We start from the raw sequence: 17,898 nt of genomic DNA, 5'->3' as shown, positions 1-17,898 counted from the left end.
GACACATCTTGAAGCCAACCCTTGGCAGAGCCACTGGATCATATCTGACATTGCTGCATGTCTATCACCAACATGTACGCTCGGCCATTGGGCCTGCTATTCTGTTCTGGCTGTCTTGCCTGCAGATGCCTTGCAACTGCAAAAGCAGGTGTCCAAGCCTGATGCATGGATTTTGAAAGGGACTTCAGGACACTGTGCTACCCCATGGATAGGATGGACTCAGCTGCTTTTGGTTTGGCTCTATGGCTCCTTTCTCAAAAGGAGGCACCCACTCTGCTCAGCTGTATGCTGGCTGACACACTGATCTGCAATCCTGAGCATAATCCTTTCCTCTCCATGCAGAGTCTGTCCTCAAGCTGGCCTGCAAGCTGTACAAAGGCATGCAGGAGGCTTGAAAAGTACAGCGCACTGTATGTGACTCAACAGAAACATGAAAATGCTTTTGAAGAAAGGAAGGACCTAGCTGGACACCAAATGGAATGACAGGAAAAGGAAAACAAGCAGTAACTAGAAAGGTTGCCAAGTGCTGTCTTGGCCTAGGGCAGATCCCAGTTGTCCGAGTTAATCTATCTCAGTACAGTACCAATACCAGCAGGGAGCAAAGCACACTTTCAGATGCACACACCAGAAACACTGTGTCCCCGAGCTGGCACCACAGCCAAATACTGCTGTGGAGAGTCTGCTGAACTGTTAGAACACAGAAATGAGATCTAGAATCCCTTGCTGCTGTTGGCACATACTACAGATTTGCTCTAACCTCAGGCAAGTCACATCTCCTCTTGATGTCTGTTCCCTTCTGCAGCAAAGGGAAGAAAACTGCCTTCCCAAGATGCTACCAACACCTTGCATGGATGTTGCCAAGTGTGTGGCAGACACCACTGATAGGATAGCTCTGCAAGCAAGATGCAAAAAGCACACTATAGAAGTTTTATGTGTATTTTCAAAGTACTACAAAGAACAGCAACACAACTCTGCTTTCCCTCTGTTTACCACCTTCTGATGTTGCTTGCATGTGCCAGAAAGCTGCAGGGTGGAGGTTAGTAGAGAGATTAAACAGTTTTGGAGGCAGATGTTTGGCAAGGATGTGTTTCCCAGTTATTTGGCAGCTGGCTCTTGCACAGCTGGCTTCTCAATCTGCATGCTGCCACAGAGAATATGTAAGAAGATTTGGTGGACCAACAGCACCATCCCCTGCTAGTGGATTTAAGGAAGTTAAGAGTGCAACTGGGATAGTGAGTGCTGATGGGAGTGAAGAGAACACTGAAGGGTTCCTTTGGGATATTCCCACGGCAGTTTCGTGCTCTTACTTTTAGCATCCATGTAATGATCTGAGGGTATAAACTGGCACTTTTGCCAGGGCTCTTCCTTTACCATTCTCCCTTAGAGCTCACACGGGGTATGGCCACTCTTACCTAGAATGAAGCAGGCTTTGTTACCTGGCTGCTGCTTGGCTCAGCAAGCACAGGTTGCATGTGCCACTCTAAATATACCCTGGCTTTGACTTCTACCACCCTTCAGAGCTGAGTCTTCACATCACCCTCCTATTTCTACTTCTCATATCTCAAAAGAAACATCTGCGTAGATGGGCAGTGCCACAGGGCAAGCTGGGCTAGGTTGAGCCTAAGGGGAAGTCATGGGAAGGTGTTAATTTTAAGGTGCTTTTCACCTCTAAGAGAACATGGCATCCTTGTCACTTCCTTTCAAGGCTTTCCTGTGTCAGGGATTGCTCCAAACCTTGAACCACATCTCATCAGACAAACCCACCTCTGTTACAGAGCCACACAAGCCCTGAAGCAGAAGGGTCAGCAACTTAGCATAGAGGAAGAGGTGACCTGGGATTACCTACAGAAGATTAATGCCAGACTGCATTAAAACCAGGTGCAGGTTTCTCACAGGGGCTGGCATCTTTATTTTAAGTCCCTGTATTGTGCAACTGAGCTGCTGCATTGCTTCCAAAAAATTACAGCTACATCCTCTCCTTTGGCCCCCTTGACATTGGTGGCAATCCCAGGATCACAGCAGCTAAATGCTGTCTGACTGAGCACTCCTCTGACATCTTGCTGAGAAGGCAAAGGCCAAGGACTGATTGAGATTACATGGAGCAAAGCACCATGGCCCACACAACCATGCAGCAAGGCACATCACAGAGTGTCATGGACACCAGCAGGACAGGTTGCAGCTTCCCCTGGTGCCTGCAGAGAGCAGCTTTTCCCATTGCTTCCCAGACCCAGTTGCCAGCAGAAACTGGTGGTGGCTCCAAGCCTTTCTCTTTCTGTAAAAAGCTGCTCCAGCAAAAAATGGATTTGCTCCTGGAAGGAGCCCATCTCACTGGTTGTGCCTGGTCTGTGGAGCCATTCCATAGTAACAAATAGTGATACAGGTGGTAAGATTGCATCAGGGAGTGGAAGGTACAAAAGAAGCCTCATTAAAATGTGACTGTCTCAGACATGTCACTGGAAACCAGCACAGCAGGCACCAGGAAAAGGCCACCAAAAGGCCATGCTGAGATAAGTCCCGTTATCTGCTGAGATGTTTGCCTTCCCAGAGCAGCATTTCTCCCCTAGTTGCCCATCCAGCTGCCCCAGATGAGCTTACCAGGAAGAACTGCTCTCCAACTGGGCTGCCTTCTCCCTTCTGCACTGGTCCCAAAAGAGCTGTGACTCCTTTTGTTACCCACCTTCCTCAAACCTGCATGATTTGGGAGACATGAAGTTTACTGGGAGATGTAATACAGACCCACAGAGAGAGCTGGAAAACTTGGACAAGCTCTCTTCACAACAGCCCTTCTTGTTTTTATCACCTTCATCTCCATCCCCAGTTCACTGATTTCTCTGCTCAGGTTTTTGCACAGAAAAGCTGGGATAGCATCTGTGTTCAGCTTGTAGCTGCCTCTGTCCTGAGACAAACCCAAGGCAAACATCAGACCAGTGGGAGATCCAACAACTGTGATGGTGGATGAGAAAGAGAGCAGGCTGGGATTTCTCATCATGTGAAGGCAGTGGGTCTGAGGGTTAGCCAGGCTAGTGTAAAACCTTGGTGTGATCCAGCAAGCTAAGCCAGCCACTTTCACCCTCCTGGGCTCAGCGCTGCGGGAGGTCTGGGACCCAAGCACCAGGTCCCAGGCTTGCCAGCCCATGTGCAAATAGACTGGAGACCTGCAGCAGAGGCACAAGTGGGAAGTCTGTTGGCTGTACCCTTGCTATGCTGGGGCAGGGCACTGTTGAGATGCACTGGTAGGGCTGTAGTTGTGCAGGGAGAAAGACTCTTGCAGAGGATGAAGTCTTTGCAGGGGAGAAAATTCAGAAAGTGTTTTTTTCTCCCCCTTTTTGCACATTTTTAACCATTTTTACTCCTTCCACAGGGGTTAATGAACCTTCAGTTTAATAAAGAAGGAAACGAGCCACCATTAAATAGCTTTCTGAAGGGTTCTGAAAGCAGGCACCACTTGCATGCAGAGCTAGTCTGTGCCTAACATACAACTTCCAGACCTCATTGTACATCCTGTAGTTGAGTCACCATGTGTGCTGTGGGGACTGGGATGGGAGAGTCAGCACTGACCATCATGTCAAACAGCCACAGATTCCCAAACTGACAAAGAATCAGGCCAGGAAATGGGGAAAGCAGCAGTGACAATAGAAGGATGACTAGTTGTCACAGGTAAACTTCGGTATCCATGTCCAATGGCTAGTTCTAGAATCACAAGCCTTGTTATATTGCACACGTCCTCCTTCCACTCCTTTTCTCAAAGCAGATATCATCTTCCCCCCCATCCTCCCATGTACTACTGATGAGCATCAGAGGTATGCACCAAAGTTACTCTCAGCCCAGTTCTGCATCCCTCTCTCCCACCTGAACTCAAGGCAGTCCAGACAGTTGATGGCCATCACAAGTCTTTATTTTTAGTAACTCTGCTTGGGTTTCTTTCCTTGTGTACCATAGCTTCCTCCCCATGTACTCTAGCAGGGCAAAACAGGAAGCTCCAACCATGTCCCAAGAAGCTTTTTTGCCCCCTGGCAGCACCTTGCAGATGTACACCTCACTGGGAATGTACTGGGTCAATGTTGGTGAGATCTGGCGCTGCTGATCTTGCGTAGGTGGCAGCTGATGGGGATCCACCAGGAGAAACTGGCAGGAAGTGGCTACTGTCCCTTTTTTTTTTTTTTTTTTTTTTTTTTTTTGAGGGAGAGGGGGATTTTTTTTGGCATTATGATTATTGTCCACCTTCCAGTGGCCAAGTTCTGGGCTGCATTAATAACTGGGTTTAATTGGCTGTCTGGGCAGGTATGGAGCTTCACACCAACCTTAATAGCAAACACCACGGCTGTATCCAGAGCCTGGATACAAGCTGGGTTTGGAGAAGCCTGGCAAAGTGTTTTCAGCAGGCTCCAGGTAGCCGTTTCTGGCAGACAGGGAAATAGTACTCCTCAGAGTCCGGATCAGATCTGCACTTCCGTTTCGTGTCCTTAGCTTGGAAAAAACTCAACCCAAGCAAACGCTTCCCAGGTCTCATTTCCCCATGTGGTGCCTGGTGCCCCAGGGGAGGAGATGGCAGGAGGCATTTGGGGGTCACTGAAGGTAAGATCCTTTTTGGATGTATTTAATGGAAATATCTTTCAGGAGGAGAAGCCTCCTGACCTTTGTGTTAATCTCAGAGCAGGAGATGAATTTCCAGCTGTCCTTGCATATAGTGAAACATAGCTGAAACAGCCAAATGCAAAGTACAGTTAAATGTAGGGTTTGACCTGAATAACCTTTTAATTAGGAAGATGAATTTGTTGTAGCTTGACTTTAGTCCATGTTACGAACCTGCTAATCATTTGACATGCAGAGTGTATTAATGCTCCACTTGGCCATTGGTTTTATTATCTGGGTTTGGGAGTTTTTTCACTCCTGAAGCATCAGTCTGCATCTTGTATGTTTTTTGTTTTTTTTTTCCTGTTCAGAACATGTAGCACACTGTTGTACTACTGTTCCCATCTGTGCAGAGTATTGCCTTAAACAGATCAGTTGTGTTGTGGTTTGGTTTGGGTTGTCTTTTTTCTACATCAGTTTTATGCATTAATTTATTTTAAAATGTGGGGGTTTTTGAAAAACATGAAATGTATAATAGTTTTTTTTAACATTTCCATTGCAGTATTTATCATTGTTACTGTCTGTGTGTAGTGTAACAGAATTAATATTAAACAGCATACATATGAAAAACAGCCTGCCAGACTGTCATTGGAGCGAACTGTGGTGAGAGGGTATGAACCACACCATCTCGTCTGAGCCCCCAGCAATCGCAGATACTGAAATTGAGGGGGCAGCCTTCATTCCATGGCCAATACCAGCTGCTTGGGCTCAGTAGAAGCAGCTGATGTGGAGTTGTGCTATATGGCACAGTTAAACCCACTGGGGCCAGCCAGCCCCCAGCCAGCATTTGGGAAGGCTTCTCCTCAAGGCAGTAGGAAGGCACATCAGGTGGGACCCAGCCCCTGCACCTGGGCTACACCTCTCCTCCTGACAGCTACAGAAGCAGAAGGAAGTGCTGCATCTATACAACATTGATGAGTGAAATAACCTTTTCTCCAGCCTTGCAGTCATTCCTGCCCCTTAAAGCTGTTGGCATAAGAATCAAGCACTGATTTTATAGTCTAACATCAGCAGCTGGAAACCCTAGGGACTGCTGGGGACAGGGGACAGCTATGGGGGGCCACTGGCTCACTCTGACAGCTGACCCAGTGCAGGGTGAGTCATCCCCCCAACCAAGAGGCTCAGACCCCACCTCTCTTCAGAGTGGTGCTCCCCAGATTGTGCCCCAAGGCCACAGGAGTGAGGAGGGAGAGGCATCACTGACATCCCTGTGTCCACCCTCTTCCCCCCCCCCCCCCCCCCCCCCCCCCCCCCCCCAGCTCCCAGGAGGGGACAGAGCCTGAGCCTGGCTCAACAGAGACCAGCAGGGCATGAAAAAAATCAATGGCAGATTTTCTTCATTTCAACAGCACATTAATCACATTTACCTGGATGCATTTGGGTGCCCTAGGCTGCCCAGCCCCACCATCCCACAACGAAAAGAGCAGGGCTCAGCAGCCCTTCAGGAGGACAGGTTGGCATCCACCCTGCCAAGATGGACATGAGTCTTCACTGGTCATCCCCAAAAACATGGCAGCAGAGGGGTTGGGCTTCTGAGAGCCCTCACAGGGCTGGAGGCGGGAGCAAAGTGGGGCTCTGAGTCAGCACTGTGTGACAAGCCAAGCCAGAGCAGGGTTTCTGCTCAGCTCACCATCTCAGAGAAAAGCAAACCCGGTTCACGCATATCCCTCCCTGTCATAACCTGACTGCCTCTGTGCTGAGATAGATAAGGATTGCTTACTCCAGCTGCAGAGCCCATCACAGCACTCAAGACAGAAGAGCAAATGAACCACACAGGGTCACCTAAATCCAACTTTTTAATTAAAAAGGGCAGACAGAGCAGGTGGTAAATCCCCTGGCTACCCCAGCAGACTGAGCCAGAAGTGCCTGGTGCTGTACCCTGGCTGCACAGGTGCAGCACTGTGTGCACACAGTTGGGTTACTGCAAGATTTCCAAGGAAATATGGGAGAGAGGGGCTGGAAAAACAACTACTGATCCTGCACCTCCCAAAATAAAATTATCTTGACTAGGATCAGCTGAAACTGTTTCCTACCATTGTTAAGCTAATTGCCTGCAGGAGGGGAGGAAGCCCAGAGCCAAGACAAAGCTAGGAGGGTGCAGCTGTGGCCATGGAGTGATGCAGTGTCATGGTTTAACCCTAGCTAGCAACCAAGCACTACGCAGCTGCTTGCTCATTACCCCCCACACACCTGGAGAGGTGGGGAGGAGAACTGGAAAGGGATGTAAAACTTGAGGGTTGAGATAAGAACAATTTAATAATTTAAATAGAATAAAAAGGTAAGAACAATAATAATAACAACAGAAAGGTAAGAACAATAATAATAGCAACAGTTATAATGGAAAGGTGGAGAAAAGGAACAAAATCCAAAGGAAAAGGGAGAAAGGAAAACAAGTGATGCACAGTACAACTGCTCACCACCCGCTGACTGATGCCCAGCCAGTACCTGAGCAACGATCCCCAGGCCCCAGTTAACTCCCCAAATTTATATACCAAGCACGATGTCCCATGGTATGGAACACCTCTTTGGCTGGTTCAAGTCAGATGACCTGGCTGTGTCCCTTCCCAGTTTCTTGTGACCCTCCAACCCTCTGGCTGGTAAGGCCTGAGAAACCAAAAAGTCCTTGACTTAGTATAAACATTACCCAGCAAGAACTAAAAACATCAGTGTGTTATCAAAACATCAGTGTGTTATCAAAATTGTTCTCATATCAGAGCCAAAACACAGCACTGTACTAGCTACTAAGAAGAAAGTTAACTCCATCCCAGCCAAAATCAGGACATGCAGGCAGCAATTGTGCCCTAGCCTGGGACCTGTTATTCTTGGTAGTGCAGCCACAGGGCTGACAGTCACCAAATCTCCCTTCTCTTACACTATGATATCACCAACGGCTTAAGCACCACCCTGGGCTGGTAGAGCAGTAGCACCAGGGCCCTATTCCCTTTCCTGAGTGGGCTGGGAGCCTCCAGCTCCATGCAGTGCTGCTGATCCAGTGGGGTACCCTGTGACCCTCCAGGAAAACACAAGACCCCTGTCAGCACTTACACTGACTCCTACTGCCGGTCAAAAAGACCATCCAAGACCAGGCTCCACTGCAGCTCTGGAAAGAAAATAAGTTTGTGATGCAAGTAAATGCCACAGGAGAAGGAAACCTTAGGACAGGGGTCCTCAAACTACAGCCCGTGGGCTGGATACAGCCCCCCCAGGGTCCTCAATCCAGCCCCTGGTATTTACAGAACCCTCCCCCCCCCCCCCCCCCCCCCCGCCGGGGGTTGGGGGGGGGAAACCAAGCAGCCGCAGATGACCTCCTGCCACTTCATCTGCGCACCGGCCCCCTGGTTAAAAAGTTTGAGGACCCTTGCCTTAGGATTTCTACCCCAACCTGGTTGTGGGTGCTTGGTGCCGGGCAGGTGGTATGGGGACTCATGATGTGCCTTGCTGCATGGCTGTAATGGGGGGGGGGGGGTGGGTCATGCTCCCTGGTTTGCAAAATGTTTAATACCCCACAGCCTGTGCTTGCTGGCTTCTTGTCTCCTGGAGCTGCACCCTGCAGTGGCTTCAGGCTCATGGGGCAGGTGGTTGCCAGTACAAGTTCTCACGTTAGCCCTGTCCATCAGTAGGTTTCAGAGTGTGCAGGGAGAAGGATCTTGATGAGGAAGGGGAAACTGAAGGAGTGGCATAGCTCAGCCCAAGGCTGATGCCTAACACGATGGTGATGGGGGAGCAGATCAGGTAGCTCTGAGAACTGCTCCAACACACAGCTTGCAGGCTTGGCTCAGCTTGGGGGGGAGCTCTATGCCAGGGAGACTCTACAGGGGCCAGGTGGGAGATCTGAGCGCTGCAACACCTCTCCCAGCCCTAGTCCTGGAGGAATCCCTGAGCCGTGTTATCACTCTGGGCGGGGTGTCTGTGGGACATCACACGCATGCTGTGGAAGTGCAGCTCTCCCCACATGGGCTAAAAAGAATGCAGGCTCCAAGGTGAAGCACATTGCAAACTGGCTCATCTCTTGCAGCCTTGCTAGACTGTGCATTATAATAAGGGAGCCGGCAGAGAGCATGGAGAGGGATGTCACCACTGTGCAGGGACAGAAATGGCTCATGCAACCGGAGTACCTGTCTGCCCTGCAAGACCCCAGCCCTCTTGGGCTTTGTCAGCTGTAGGAAATTGGCTTTATCCTGTAACCCGCTTCTCAACCTCTGCTGGCCCTATACCTGGCAGCCCCAGTGCACCCACCCCATATCCTGCTCTGCAAAGCTCCCAGATGCCTAGGGACACCCTGGGTGCAGGAGGAAAGGAGCCAGTGATGCCTGGCCATTTTCCATCCCCCAGCTTTGGGCGAGTGGGAAGCTTTTCAGGGTGAAATCACGGTGCTGCTGCAGCCCCCATGATCACCCACCACAGAGGAGTGGGGCTTGGCGCTTGTGGCAGGTCTCTGGTGTTAGACCCTGCCCAGTAATCGGCTTCACCGTGTGCCCCAACACCCACGAAGGCAGGCACTGCCGTATGGCCTGGGCATCTCTCCCCACTCACTGCTGTCTCTAGGGATTAATGATGACCCCTGGTGCAAAATCTGGCAAGCCAATGTCAGCCTGAGCAGCTGATTAAGGCAGTGATGCAGAAGTACTACAGGAATGCCATCAACCCTGCTGGCTGGCCAGGTCTGAAGGTACTGCTGAAGTCCCAACCATCCCCCTCCTAGCATCACACAGAGCATGTCCCCATGGGCCATGGGGACAAGGTCTGAGGGTAGTGGGAGCAGCTCTGTTCATCCCCCCCTTTTGCATCCTGTGCTCCCCCCCACAGTGGTGAAGAGGCCCTCCCTCAGCATCTGCACTTGTGGCTTTGATGTGGCTGCCCATACCCATCTCCACACTGAGACTGTCCTGGTCCCAGGGATGTCTGCAGATCCCCAGAGCTCACTCCCTGGGTGGCCCCTAAATACCCCCTGGTTGTAGGTACTGCCTGGGGCACGCCCTCCTGGCACACCATATCTTCCAGGGACCAAGGTTGTGTGAGCAAGGATGAGTGAGTGACTGATTGGCTGGAAGTGGTGGGTGTCACCTCCATACAGAAATTTAACAAGGACTCTGGGAGCAGCACCTCTGACAAGCCCTCTGGCCCCATGGCACTGCATTTGGGGGAGAGGGGGAACAGTCGGGATGCTCTGGCCATCCCCTGCATCCCTGGTACCACAGGACACCACTGCTTGTCGCTTTCATGTTGTGAAGTACAAAACAGTTTTTGTCAAGGAAGACAAATACATCCCCTGGAGAATGGGTCCCTACAACAGCACAGCCTGGAATAAGCACTCTCCTCCTACCTCCCCCTCCTGCCCAAGGTCGGGTCTGGCCCCTCCTGCCCCACCCCCCACCCCCTCAAACCAGAGCTGCCAGCACCTCAGGCGCTGCAGAGAAAGAGTGGCAATCCTGCAAAGGCGTGCCATTGCTCCTTGCAGGACACAAGGATGGAGACCTTCCTGCACAACATACCCATGCCATGCCACCCAAAACGTGCTTGCCTCAATCAATCTGATAACTACTGAAGAGGGTCCCCCATGGAGAGTCGGCCAAGTCACGACAATCACACCAATATGGCTACGTGCTGTGCTCACTTTATTAAACAAACAGGTCATATTTATAACTTAAATCAACCGCTCACCCGACTCTACACACAGGTGATTGGATAAAAGTTTCTGGTCACACGGGCGTCCGTGTGGCTGATCGATGAGCATGCTGCAGGCGCCTGATCAGAGTGTGCTGATCAGAGTGTGTGGATTTCGCGGTTCCCAGGACTTGCTCTGCACCTGGCTACTTGTTTGTGCACAGCTTGTTTTCTTTCTCACACTGCTTGTTCCAAGGACAATTTAAAGTTACTCTGCAGCTTCAACTATCAGGCCTGGGTTGTCCAACCCGGACAATGGTAACATATGTCCTCAGTCCTTTAAAAATTCCTCTACAAACTACCATTGCCCTGCCCCTGTGCTTCTGCTGTAGCTGTGCCTGTGCCGTGCCAGCAGCTGACAGGCTGGTTGCTCCTCCTCATCCTTACCCTTGCCATCCCTCTGCTTGCAGAGGGAGGTGGCCACCAATATGCTGCACAGGCTGTCACGGCTCTCGCCACTGTCCCTGCAGCCTGTGTATACTGTGATGGGGAGGGGATCCTTCCAGGGCTACTACAGCCCCTGCTCTGGGCACCACTACTGCCTGTGAAGGATGGACTACTACATCAATGGGGGCCCCACCATTCAGAAGGCATCTCCACATGCTAGCAGAGAGGGCTGTAAAGCTGAGATGGCTTTCCATGGGATGGGATGGGTTGGGTTGGGATGCACATGACCTGTTCTTGAGGCCACTGCTCACCCTACCTCTGCTGTCTCTTGCATGAATATCCTGTGCTGCAGTTACAGCCCCACAGCAATGGTCTGAGCATCTACACATCACCCCAAGCCATCCTCCCTGTACACAAACCCTAGGTGCAGACAGGTTCAATGGGGAGAGTGCTCCAGGCAGGGTGCCCTGGGGGAAAAGCCTATTATTTTTTCCTGACACCAGCCAGCCACTAGGTCTCTTTTCATTAGGTTTTCATGCAAAATTACTCAGAGGATTATTCTGGGGGTGATGATATGGGCTGTGGACCCTGAGGGGTAACAGGTCCCATCACGTTGCCCACACAGGCAGCAATGCAGCTGCTGCACCTCCATCTCACAGGATAAATGGACATGACTGGATGCCATTATGATGCTGGGCTCTGGAGTGTGTTGTTGCCACCTGCAGAGAAGCAGTGACCAAATTTACTCCCAGGGCAGATGTTTCTATTCTCGGTCTTATCCTGCAATCCTTGGGACTGTATGGCACCTGAAATCTTGCTGGCACCCCTAAGCCTGACTGCATGTAGCTCAGCATCTCTCAGATTTTTGGGGCCACATCAGTGTTTCCTGTGCTGCTCTTGTATTTTCTGTCATCATCACTTGCTCTTATCCAATAACCTGTTCTCTGGTCACAGTGTTCTTCCCACAGTAATCAGCCCTGTCCCTTACCTGCTGCAGGTCCAGCAGCACCTTTTAATCCCCACATGTTTACCTTTAGGATGTCTCCATTGCTGAGGCAGCTCTTTTCCTGGAACAGCCTTGAGGAAGCAGCAAAGGGCAAGGAGAGGCTGTTCAACCAGCTTAGTCATCACTCTGCTACTACATCAACCCCCACAGTCCAAAATTAGGCTTCAGGCTTGCAGAAAACATGCAATTGGCTTTAAATTCCTGAGCCCAGAAGCTAAAACCAAACAACAACAAGAACAAACTGGGAGTGCTGGGTTCCCTGTAGATGTCCCTATGCCCAAGCTTTGGTGAGATGCTTCTCAAGGTTTTCTCTGCTGAGAAACAGGCAGATTTGCTTGGACTTGCATGGCTCTGTGAATGAAGGTTTTAGGTAAATGACAGTGCAAGGGTGAGTGGGCATTTGCAGGGTGGGAGACCCACTGGAAGCAGCTGACTGAGATGGCAATGCCAGGGAGCTTCAGCTCTTCTTTCTGGGCTTTGCTTTGGTCTCAGCACCCAAAGACACACCCCAAAGTGGATGGGGGCAGCTGTGTGTCTGCTTCTTGCCCCTAAATGATGCAGGCAGCCAGAAGCATGTTTTCTGCTCTTCCTCACTGGAGTTTCATCCTCCTATGGCTGCTAACTTTATCTCCTCTCTTAGGTGGGACACAAACCACTTCAAGAAGACAGGAGTCCAGAGAGACAGCTACACCATTGTCACAGTCCACTCAGTGGACTCGTGATGGTTCGTTTACTATGATCTTGAGGCACAAAAAAAAAGGCGACCATGCCAAGGGGTTATGCTTTGATCAAACAGCGCAACTTTATTGTTTGCCCGTAAAGCGGCATGCAGTAAATAGAGTGACAGGAAGGGAAGAAAAGGTAAAGTAAAAAGAAAAGGAAAGAGGATTATAGCTACCACTACGGGTCCAAGGTGTCCCTATGGTCCCAGGTCCAGGCAGCATCCCACCAGTCCTTCCGATTGTCGTGATCCTTCGTGGGGAAGATCTTCAAAGTTCGGTTGCTAAGGAGCCATCTTTTATGCCAAGCAACACATCTTGCTCCTCCTCTGGCCCATGGATTGTTGCCAGTCTCTGCCTTCTCGAGCAAGGTTACCACCCATGTCCAAAGAGGAGTGCCTGAGGCGTGGTTTGCCTTAGAGGCGAGTAGCTTCAGACCAGGACGTGGTTTTTTGTATTATAATGATATTACAATGGAGAAAGTTCACCTGAAGTTCAATTTTTCTGGTTTGTTGCTACGACAGTGGTTGTGATCCATCTTCTGGACAGCGGTTATGTGGCCTTATTTTAGTTGTTCCTTTCAGTCCCAGGTAGCAGGGAGCGGCATAGTACTCCTCGTACCATGCAGTTCTCTTTCCCAGGGTCTTTGTGTCTTGGTGTCCATGAGGACCACATTCCATCTCTGTGGATAACTGGCTAGCTGAAAAAAGGTCTCATAGACATAGTCCAGCTGGCTGGACAAAAATGCACATCGCTCTCAGCTTATCTGAAGTAAAGCAAAATACACTGTCTTTGGCTGTCCTTGTTACACAATAACAGGAAGATTTTGGTGGGAAAAGAATGTTGCAGGTGGGAACAGATAACTACAGAAGAGAAACTAGGGGCGGACTTGGTATTTAGGCAACTAACCAATAATGAGCTTAACTTTTGTAATATGTATGAGCTAATTATAACAAGGCATAAAAGGTGACTGTAAGGGACAATAAACGAAGTCTGCTGATCACTCATATTGAGCGACTGTTTCTTCCCTCCGTCGCGACACATCTCCAGGTCTCTGTTGGCAATGTTGAGACAATATTGTTCTCTTTGGACTGACTCTTACAACCATCCACTCTGAGTTTGCTTTGGAGGCTTACTCTGCCTCATAGCGCTGGTGAAGAGAAAAGATGAACTTTCATTAAAACTGGCTTGAGCAACCATTCCCCTCAGACCTTTTCCTACAGGCTGGGGAAGTCCCCAGGGAAGGGGGATAAAATTCAGTGACTGCTGGCTTGGTGTGCACTTTAACAACCCTCAGGGTCTGGTGTCCTGCCACCACCTGGCACACAAGGAAAAGCTTTCAGAGCATAGTAACAGAGCCAGAAATAAAAGCAATTGTTGATACCAGTATTAGTCAACTCCACTCTGAGCTGATTAGCATGTGCTTGCTTTTGTCAAGTTATCCAGGAGGAGCTGCCAAACATCTGGGAGGCTGAGCACTGACATGGACTAAATAAGGAGGAGGAATTGAAAGCAGCACTTAATTAATGAAGTCATGAAATGCCCTTCTCAGAGGAAGATCTGGGAGCCCAGTATCAGCAGGGAACACCACCCAGAGCCTCCCACACATGCTTTGGAATATAAACTGTGGTACTCACAGGAGGGATGTTCTAGCATGGAGCCATCTGGGTCTCCATGTCCCCATGGGGCAGCACTGCTGCCAAGCTGTGCCCACCCCAAGCAGCACCTGAACACCACTAGGGACATGAACTCCATCCCCTGGCAGCTAGGGCATCCCAGTGCAGGCCGCCCACCACCACCACCACCAAACCCCAGCACAGCCCCAGGGGAAGGTATCAACCCCTAAGTGCCCCTAGGCATCCCCAGCAGTACCAATCCCCGGGGAGCCCCATCGGCTCCAACTCCCGGAGCAGCACCGCCGCCACCAGTGCTGCAGCCGCCGGGGAGCTGTGGGGGCCAAACTACATCTCCCAGCGGGGAACATCAAGATGGTGGGATGCACCCAACACCAGAACCGCTGCGGACCTCCGGGTGCGCTCATCCCCGGTGCCCCCTGCTCTGTCCCCAGTGTCGCACAGAGCACAGCTATGGCCCAGCGTCGCCTGTAAGTTTGCCGGCTCCCGGGGCTGCCCCCTGGGAAAAGATGCTGCAGCCTCCGGAGCAATTTTGGGGTGTGCATCTCCCGGTATGAGGGGGATTACCCGGCTCCCGGAGGGAGGGGTCTGGGGGCTGGAGGTGGACAGGGGGGTGCCCCGTCCCGCAGGCCCCAGGCTCAGCCGGCAGTGATGCCTGCCTGCTCGCAAAGTCCCGCAGGGAGGGAGGGGTGTCAGTGCAAACTTGCACCCTAACCTTTGGAGTGCAAGCCTTGTGCAAGTTTTTCTTGTGATGGTGTCAGGATTTAATCCTGGCCAGCAACTAAGCACCACGCAGCCGCTCACACAGTCCCCGCTGGTGGGATGGGTGAGAGAATCAGAAGGGTAAAAGTGAGAAAACTCATGGGTTGAGATAAAGACAGTTTAATAATTGAAATAAAATTTTATAGTAATAATAAAAAAGGAAAATAACAGAGAGAAATAAAACCGAGGAAAGACAAGTGATGCAAATGAAAACAATTGCTCACCACCGACCAACTGATGCCCAGCCAGCTCCTGAGCAGCCCCCCCCCCCCCCCCCAGCTTTATATGCCCTGGCTGTTCCCCCTCCCAACTTTTTGTGCACCCTCAGCCTACTTGCTTGGTGGGGCTGTATGAGGAGCAGAAAAGGCCTTGACTCTGTAAGCACTGCTCAGCAGTAATGGAAACATCTCTGTATTATCAACACTGTTTCCAGCACAAATCCAAAACATAGCCCCATACTAGCTACTGTGAAGAAAATTAACTCTATCCCAGCCAAAACCAGCACAGATGGGTAGGGGTCTTTCTATCCAGAGAAGATTAATGGAGCCCTAAGATGTGTCCCTGGCTCTGATTGCAAGGTGCACCTTCAACTTTTACCGCTAGACAGATGTTTGGCAATGGAAACTTCAGCAGATGGGTTTACACAGCGTGTTGTGCAATGTGCCAGGTTGGGTTTGGAGTGGTTTCTGGGACAGCCCCTCCATCAGCAAGTGCCAGCAGTAGCAGTGAGCAGCCAGAGCTGTTTGAGAAGGCACAAATCCTTTCTCCTTTTCCCCTCCCTCTTGGGATACTTGTGGACCCCAAAGGGCAAGTGCCCAGCACAGCAGGCATCCGCAGTCCAGCAGGGGGTGAAGGTGGGGTGGTTGTGTCTGCATGGCTGGATATGCATGTGGAAGAGCTGCCAGCAATCATTTTAAGAGACTGATGATTGGTTTTGGCCCAAGGGTGGCCAGCATCACTGGCACTGTTGGATACAGGTGGAAATTTGGAGTCTCAAGTTGCCAGCCTAGCTCCGAGAGCCATCTGCTGCTCTCTGGAGTTGCCAGTACCTGGAGTTTTGTGGTGACTCAATGGCTGTGCTGGAGGGCTGTGCTTAGATTTCTTCCTATTTCTTCCCCATGTCTCTTTGTAGCACTTGGGTGTTGGGGTGGGCCCAGGTTTCAGCCTGCCTCAGTATCTAAAATGTTGAGCACTCCTGTCATGGTTTAGGCAACTAAGCACCACCCAGCTGCTCACTCACTCCCCCCTCACCCAGAGGGATGGGAAGGAGAATCAGAAAGGAATGTAAAACTCGATGGTTGAGGTGAGAAAAATTTAATAGGTAAAGCAAAAGCTGCACATGCAAACAAAGCAAAACAAGGAATTCATTCACTACTTTCCACGAGCAGGCAGGTGTTCGGCCATCCCCAGGAAAGAAGGGCTCCATCACATGTAACAGTTACTCAGGAAGACAAATGCCATAATGCCCCCCCTTCCTTTTTCTTCCGCCAGCATTTATACTCAGCATAATGTCATGTGGTATGGAATATCCCTTTGGCTAGTTTGGGTCACCTGTCCTGGCTGTGTCCCCTCCCAATTTCCTGTGCCCCTCCAGCCTTCTCACTGGCAGGGCCTGAGAAACTGAAAAGTCCTTGACTTAGGATAAACATTACCTAGCAACAACTAACAAACATCAGCGTCCTATAAACATTGTTCTCACACCAAATCCAAAACACATCACTGCACCAGCTACTAAAAAGAAAATTAACTCTATCCCAGCTGAAATCAGGACAAATCCCAAAGCACTGAATCGGATCTTTTAAGAGAGGATCTTGGGAGGCAAAATGAGGTACTGGGTCCCACTGTTGGGCAGTTTGTCATGGAGGATGGGGATGAGCAGGAGTGAGATTAACACCCGTGGGAGCACTGGGGAGAGAGGCACCAGGGGAGACTTGAGGTCGACCCTTGGGTTTTTGGAGTTGGGAATACAGTGGATTGGATGCCCACTATATTCCAACTGAAATCATGGAAGTGATTGTGAACTGGCCAGAAGGCAAAGATTTCAGAATGTCACCAGAGTAAGAGGTGACACATGCTGAAGGAGCCCCATTGTATAATAAATTGCCAGAACATGAGAAGCAATATGCCCTGTTTACTGATGGGTCCTGCCATATTGTAGGAAAGCATTGGAGGTGGAAAGCGGCTGTATGGAGTCCCCTACGACAAGTCGCAGGAACTGCTGAAGGACAAGGTGAATCAAGCCAGTTTGCAGAAGTGAAAGATATCCAACTGGCTTTGGACAGTGCTGAATGAGAAAAATGGTCAATACTTCTATACTGACTCATGGATGGTGACAAATGCCCTGTGGGGGTGGTTTCAGCAATGGAAGCAGAGCAATTGGCAATGCAGAGGTAAACCCATCTGGGCTGCTGCATTGTGGCAAGGTATCGCTGCTTGGGTGGAGAACCTGGTTGTGAAGGCACATCATGTACATGCTCACGTACCCAAGAGTCAGGCCACTGAAGAACATCAAAACAACCAGCAGGTAGATCAAGCAGCCAAGACTGAAGTGGCTCAGGTAGATTTGGGTTGGCAACATAAGGGTGAATTATTCATAGCTCAATGGGCCTGTGACCTCAGGCCATCAAGTAAGAGATGCAACATATAGATGGGCTTGTGATCGAGGGGTGGACTTGACCATGGGCACTATCACACAGGTCATTCATGAATGTGAAATGTACTGTAAGCAAGCCAAGCAGATAAAGCCTCTTTGGTATGGAGGACAATGGCTGAAATATAAATATGGGGAGGCTTGGCAGATCTATTTATACTATATTACACTCCCACAGACCCGCCAAGACAAGCAACACATGCTTACAACGGTGGAAGCAACCACTGGATGGCTGGAAACATACCCTGTGCCCCATGCCACTGCCCAGAAACACTCTCCTGGGCCTTGAAAAGCAAGTCTTATGGCAACACGGCACCCCAGAAAGAACCGAGTCAGACAACAGAACTAATTTCCAGAACAACCTCATAAGACACCTGGGCAAAGAGCATGGCACTGAGTGGGTATATCATATCCCCTTATCATGCGCCAGCCTCTGGGAAAACT

At 50.3% G+C, this 17,898-nt stretch overlaps 1 long non-coding RNA gene and 1 pseudogene across 2 annotated transcripts in view; one reads left to right on the top strand and one right to left on the bottom strand.

Annotated features, from left to right (window-relative positions):
• The first annotated feature begins 7,062 nt into the window (after positions 1-7,062).
• On the top strand, positions 7,063-12,542 carry LOC121080447 (annotated as a pseudogene).
• Positions 12,543-13,450: 908 nt separating this feature from the next.
• The window catches only part of LOC121080361, a 77,344-nt gene continuing 72,896 nt past the window's right edge, over positions 13,451-17,898 (bottom strand). For both annotated transcript variants that reach the window (XR_005825340.1, XR_005825341.1), the window contains exon 3: positions 13,451-13,558. This is a non-coding gene — a long non-coding RNA (uncharacterized LOC121080361). The remainder of the gene's footprint in view (positions 13,559-17,898) is intronic.

This window comes from Falco naumanni, chromosome W, assembly GCF_017639655.2.
Source record: "Falco naumanni isolate bFalNau1 chromosome W, bFalNau1.pat, whole genome shotgun sequence".
Taxonomy (NCBI): Eukaryota; Metazoa; Chordata; class Aves; order Falconiformes; family Falconidae; genus Falco; species Falco naumanni.
Note: the sequence above shows the minus strand (reverse complement) of the source record. Positions and strands in the feature narration are given on the sequence as shown.